The sequence below is a fragment of the Microtus oregoni genome, unplaced genomic scaffold (assembly GCF_018167655.1).
Source record: "Microtus oregoni isolate MIOR12 unplaced genomic scaffold, Mior012 000106F_ref0000393, whole genome shotgun sequence".
Classification (NCBI taxonomy): Eukaryota; Metazoa; Chordata; class Mammalia; order Rodentia; family Cricetidae; genus Microtus; species Microtus oregoni.
In genome coordinates this window covers 271,917-278,779 of record NW_024544721.1, presented here as the reverse complement: position 1 = coordinate 278,779, position 6,863 = coordinate 271,917, and the positions used below count along the sequence as shown (strand labels likewise).

Genomic DNA, 6,863 nt, shown 5'->3' with positions numbered 1-6,863 from the left:
TCTTTGATTTTTATTGTATGGCATGAAGAATAACTTGCTAAAATTTGAATGTATTGCGTTTCCACTGCTTTTTTTTTCCTGAAAATCAAACATTCTGCTAATCCAAATGTACTTTAGGGCTTAATAATAAGGCTCTAGACTGGGAATAGATTTAATTCTCTTTTGCACATTTCCCAGTATTCTAGCTGCATAATGGTCAGACTTAGTTACATCAAAGTGTCGGAACAACAATGTCAAATATTTCTGACTCCCTTATTTTATAGTGATTCAGTTACTCGTAATATGAGCTTTTCATTTAACTCCCCATAGTATTTGTATTTTATTTTGGTTAGTATTTATTCATTATGCATATTAATAGGGTTCAGATTTCTTAAAATCTAATTAAACATTATTTTCAGTTTTATGAAATCACAGAAAGGGAAAGAGTGCAAAAGATTTCAGGACAGAATACTTCAAACATAGTGCCCTCCTGTAAGCTTTTGAGACCAATGAGGAAAAATTAGGCTTTCAGATACTGTGAGCAAACATAGTATCATCTTGAAATAATAAAGCATGGCATAAAAGATAAATAGTGAATTTCTAGGTTTTTTTTTTAAAGAAAATATCTGCACACCTTTAATTCAGATTAGAATCCAGTATTAAGTCCGTACAGATGGCCAGCGGTGTAGTTCAGAACAAACTAGCAGGCTTTAAATTACCCTGTTTCTTATAAGAACGAGTCCACCTATTGATCATTTTAAACACTCCTTGGTTTCTGGACCTTCTCTAAGGAACTGTTTTCCTGTTCTTTAAAGTTCAGTTAGGCACTTTCTGAAAATTGAGACTGGGTTGCTTGAAGACAGGAATTTTAATCTTTAGTCCCCAGTTGTTCTCTGGATCCCATGAATAAAATAGGATTGCACAAGTCCAATGCAGGGATGGTAGGATATCCAGTTATAAGACTCGTCAGTTTACCACACAAAACCTTGGCATCAGTCTAAGGTGGCATATTTTCACGTAGCTGTTTGTGTTTCTTTTCAGTGTGTCTGTCCCTTTCGAAATTCCTCATCATCTTCCTATTGCTGTGGGCACATTCAGGGCAGAGCAAATTATCTTCCACTCCAGGGGATGGGAACACACAGGCTGGTAAAATGAAGAGAGGTATCATCCTTTGGGAACTGTCTGGAACCCAGGTCTGACCGGCGTGCATCTGCAGGCAAATCCAGCTTTCCTTATCGGTAGGGAGCTGCCTGCCCTGGACGACACACCACCTGTATCCGGTGACTGGGGGCAGAAATGCTTTGGCTTTAGAGGGAAGAGGCTGGCGATTCTCAGCCCTAGGCTGAGAAGCTCGCATGGTAATTCTTCCCCAGGCTGCAAAAACGGACTGCCTTTCTGAAGTCAGAACTTCTTCGCCGGACTTGTCCATCTCTCTTCCTCTTCAAACCTCGAGGTCTGGGTCCTGCGATGACTGCTTTGTTGGTTTTTTTCGCAATGGGCTTCAGTCTGGCCTCACGAGATGTTTTGGGAATATGGCATATTTGTTCAGAATATGAACATTGTTGGAGTCTCTTGTAGACTTTCACTTTCTTACCGTCTGTACTCCTGAATTTCTAGTTTTTAAGTGTTACTTGAACTTCTTCTCTGTTTCATTTTAGTATTTCTGCCTGTCATGTCAAAACTGAGGGAACTCAAAATGATTGGATTTTCTTTTTTTTTTTTAAAGTTGATACTTTATTATTATTACCAATAATATTTTTCAAACAGACTCATAGAAATCATTATACAAAACCAAATCTCCCTTTTACAAAACTCACATGAATTTCAAATTTCCATCCACTCAGTGCCTCATCCATAAGTATTTTGGTAAAAGATACAGTTAAAACATCTCGAAAAAAACACTGACAAGCTTCACTTTTAGCATCAAGGCCTATGAAAAAGTATAATAAAACAGATAAAAACATTCCTATAGCCAAGTTTGTGACTACATATAACATACTGTTAGAAACTGGTGTGTTTTCTTTTTTTTAATAATTTTTTTTATTAAGAAAAGAAGAAAAAAAACATAAACAAAAAACAAGTTTCCACCTCCTCCCAGCCTCCCATTTCCCTCCCCCTCCTCCCACCCTTCTCCCCCTCCTCCCACCCTTCTACCCCTCCCCCCACTCCTCTCCCCCTCCCTCTCCAGTCCACAGAGCAGTCCAGGTTCCCTGCCCTGTGGTAAGTCCTAGGTCCTCCCCCCTCCGTCCATATCTAGGAAGGTGAACATCCAAACTGGCTAGGCTTCCACAAAGCCAGCACATTAAGTAGGATCAAAACCCCGTGCCATTGTCCTTGGCGTCTAATCAGCCCTCATTGTTCGCCATGTTCAGAGAGTCCGGTTTTATCCCATGCTTTTTCGGTCACAGTCCAGCTGGCCTTGGTGAGCTCCCAGTAGATCAGCTCCACTGTCTCAGTGGGTGGGTGCACGCCTCGTGGTCCCGACTTCTTTGCTCATGTTCTCCCTCCTTCTGCTCCTCATTGGGACCTTGGGAGCTCAGTCCAGTGCTCCAGTGTGGGTCTCTGTCTCTGTCTCCATCCATCACCAGATGAAGGTTCTATGATGATATGCAAGATATTCGTCAGTATTGCTCTCAAATAAGAAAAAAAGCTAATAGATCGGATGAGGTGAACTTTCTTCCCAATTACTCAAATGATAGGGGCATTTGGCACATTCTGACCTTTCAAATACTGTGACTCTAACATTAACTACAGATACAAGAAAATCATAGTCCCTAATGTGTGTCAGTACTCAAAGAGAATGTCAAAATTCCTGTGAAAAGCAAATGTTTTGTTGCATAATTCAGTTAATTTTACAATTTTCAGTATGACACACTTTTGAAAGGCTGGCTTTTCCTATGTTTACTTTATAGATTTGTAAGTGATAATTTATTTAACAGAAATATTTTAATCCAAATTTCACTTGTGCCTTTTGGGGAAAAAATTACAGTAGTTCTAGGCATTGACAGATGCTGTGAATGAATGGTTTTTATTGATAAGAGAAAAGGGATGCTCTATCCTGGGAATAACAAATACCTGTTGGGTATTTACAAAATGCCTTCATCTTTCATGTGATAGTCATTTGGTAGTTAAAATGAAGCAACAGTTTTCTTCTGGTTTAGTAAAGAAAAGCCATGTATTTTCTTGCTGAACATAATTTGACTTTGCAAGAAAGCTGTCATTATTTCTGTTAGTCTTGAAGAAAACCTTCCTTTTGGCATTTAGCAATAAATCATAGATGCATGTTTTGCTTTTCTTCAAATTCAAGCCAAGAGGCAAAAGTCTTTTCTAGAGGTATCAATATGCATGATAAATAGTTCTGAGGTAATCACGAAAATTAATCAATTTAAAATAGGAGGTCAAGCCTAGAGAAATGAACCTGTGGTTAAGAGAACTTTCTACAACTGCAGAGGACCCAGGTTTGTTTCCCAACACACTATGGCTGCTCAGTCTATCAGTAGCTCTAGTTTCTGGGAATCCAGAACCATCTTCTGACCTCTGTGGATACTGCATACATGTGATAAAAGTACATATACACAAGTAAAACATTCCTACAAATACAATATAAATAAAGAAATCTTTAAAGATGAAAGGCAAAATACATGCCAAGAAAGATGTCACAGATCAATGTATCATTTAACCTTCATGAGAGACACTTTTCCTTACTGTTAACATAGACACTCACATTTGGACAATGTTCCAGGAATGAGAGAATGCAGAATGCTCAGCCCTAAAGTGGATGTCTGTATTATTACACACCTGCCCTCAAGGTTAAGGGAACATTGGAATGGAAGAGTAAGTGGAAACACTATAAGAGCCTGATATGGCGATATTGACAAGTGAATTATTTCCCAGACACAATAAGACAAAGGCACAGACGAGCTCACAGAAATTGCAACAGGATATACAAGGACTTTATGAACAAGTCTGACAAAATCACAACATGGAGGAGGGAAAGTGAGGATCAGATCCCACTACTAGCAGAAGAATTACTGATATTTGATAGCTGACATTAAGAAAAATGGGAAAATTTGTACTACAGGTGTTCAACTTGTCTTGTTATTCCCATTTTACATATATAGAAACATATACCAAATGGTTAAACTACCTGAAATGTTAAATATATACTAAATATATTTAAAATCATGCATATTATTTCCAATGCAAAGTATATTCTCCTATATATATTCTATTGTTTAAAAAAAGGGATACAGATAATGTAATAGTTTGTCCTGTTCCTTTAAGAGTCAAGCCCTACCCACTTCTTCCCCTGTCCTCCTAGGCAAGCTGATCTTCATCTGTGGCTCCCAGCCTGAATCTCTCTCTCTCTCTCTCTCTCTCTCTCTCTCTCTCTCTCACTCTCACTCTCTTTCTCTCTCTCTCTCTCAAAGAGGCAGCTTCTTCCTCTATCTGTCTCAGTCTCTCACCTGCCATATAACTCTCTGTCTGGGACTCGCTGATCCTCATGGCCCATGGGCCACTTGGGGGCTCCCTACCTGGGTTGGCTGCTTTCATGGCCCTCCATGGTTTTGTGCCTGCTGCCCCCTGCAGCCACTTGTGACATTTTACATTTAACATTATAAATCAGTCAAATAAAATCTCGTTATTAAACCATAATTATTCCAAAAACCATAGAAAGTCACTATTAATATGTGTGTTTTATTTGCTCATATACATTTCATATTAGTTATATGCTACACTAGCTGGTTTTTCATGTCACTCTGACACAGGCTAGAGTCATTAGAGACAACAAAGACTCAATTAATGGAATGCCTCCATGAGAACAAGCTGTAAGGCATTTTCTTAATTAGTAATTGATAGGGGAGGGCCCAGTCCATTGTAGGTGGTGGTATCCCTGAGCTTGGGTTCTATATAAAAGCAGACTGAGCAATCAAAGGAAACAAGCCAGTAAGCACAACTCCTCCATGGTCTCTGCATCAGCTCCTGCCTCCAAAATCCTGCCATGTTTGGGTTCCTGTCCTGACTTCATTCAGTGAAATATGGCAATATGAATGTGTAAGCCAGATAAACTCTTTCCTCCCCAACTTGCTTTCTGGTCATGGCATTTTTGTCACAGCAATAGAAACCCTATTTAAGACACAGCTCAAGAATTTCTTCAGAGGTAAGTTTTTGCACAGTATAATTACTGATTTAATATTGTAATTATGGAGGTTTTTAGATTGACTGATTTAAGTTGCTACAGGATCACAACTGAGGAAAGACTGTAGAGTACTAGCCGGGAGAGTAAGGAAGATGATGAGGTGGTCAACTGTACATGTCAGCTTTATTGGAACTCAAAGTGTGCAGCGTTCTGGCTAAATATTATTCCGTACGACAATGGCAATACACATACAGTGCTATAGTCAATTTCATTAAACAGTACCTCATCAACTAAAAGCCAAGACAAATATAGCTACATATCATGGTTCATCCTTATCAGATAATACTAATTATTTGGCTAATGATTTATATTAATGATACAGGGTTTCCCTTTTTCATAACTGTAATAATTTTATAATTTATATTTCTGTGCAGATTTGTAAAATAATACATGTATTTGATTGTTCACTTGCAGTTAATGTTTTAGATGCATATACTCAGCATTAGAAAACTTTTCACCATTATCAGTATTTATATTTAATAATTTTAATTTTAAATCTTTGCAGGTTGAACACCTGATAGAGGATTAATACCCAGAATATAAAAAGAACTAAATAATGAGTCAAACCAAATGACTCAATTAAAAAATTGGCTTTGTATCTTAACAGAGTTCCCAAAGGAAGAAATTAAAAAGCTTAAGAAATACCTTAAAGAGTAGTTTCGTTTTTAGGATTCCTATTCCTGTGAAGAGACATTGTGACCACAACAACTCTCATAAAAGAAAACAAAACATGGGGATGGCTTATAGTTTCAGAGGCCCCATTATCATCATGGCAGGACATGGTGGTTTGTAACCAAACATGGTGCTGGAGAAGGAACTGAAAGTTCTACATCTTTAGTGCAGCAGGAAGTATCTTGGGACACTGGATGTGGCTAGAGCATATATGAGACATCAGAGCCCACCCTTATGGTGACATGCTTCCTTCAAAAAATGCCACACCTACTCCAACAAAGCCACACCTCATAATAGTGCCACTCCCTTTGGGGACAGTTGTTTTAAACAACCACAAGTAGTCGTGAGTCTTAATAATTAGGACAATGAAAATGAAACACTTTGAAATTTCACCATATCCAAGTCAGAATGACTTAAAAAACAACTGACAACAAATAGCAGCAAGGATACAGGGAAAAATAGGAAAACTCATTCATTATTGGTGGGATTTCAAATTGATACAGGAAATTGGTGTGAAGAAACCTCCCAAAGCTAAAAATAAATCTACCAAATCACTCCTTGATATATGCCCAACAGATTCAACATATTACTCACAATTACTTGCTCAGCCATATTTACTGCTGATCTATTCACAATATCTAGGAATTAGAAACAAGAAAAATACCTTTCACTTGAACAATGGACAAGAAAAATGGAGTACATATACACTATTGGAACACTATTAAGCTATAAAGAATAATTAAATTATGATATTTACAGAAAAAATGGATAGAATGAAAAAAAAAACTCAGTGAAGTAACCTAGACTCAGAAAGTGAAATGGTACATGTTTTCTCTTGTTTGTGGATCCTAGCTCAAAGTCTCTAAATATGACACGTAGTAACCACAGAAACCAAAAACTTAAGGAAAAGATCAGGGGTGGGAAAGAAAGATCGCTAGAGATGGAACTAGTAGGGCACAGATGCTATGAATGGGAAAATGAGGAAAATGGGGGAGACGATTTACTGAAAAAG

General features: G+C 37.9%; 1 pseudogene; it reads right to left on the bottom strand.

Annotated features, from left to right (window-relative positions):
- Nucleotides 1-976: 976 nt before the first annotated feature.
- On the bottom strand, nucleotides 977-4,533 carry LOC121443413 (annotated as a pseudogene).
- Between the last annotated feature and the right edge of the window lie 2,330 nt (nucleotides 4,534-6,863).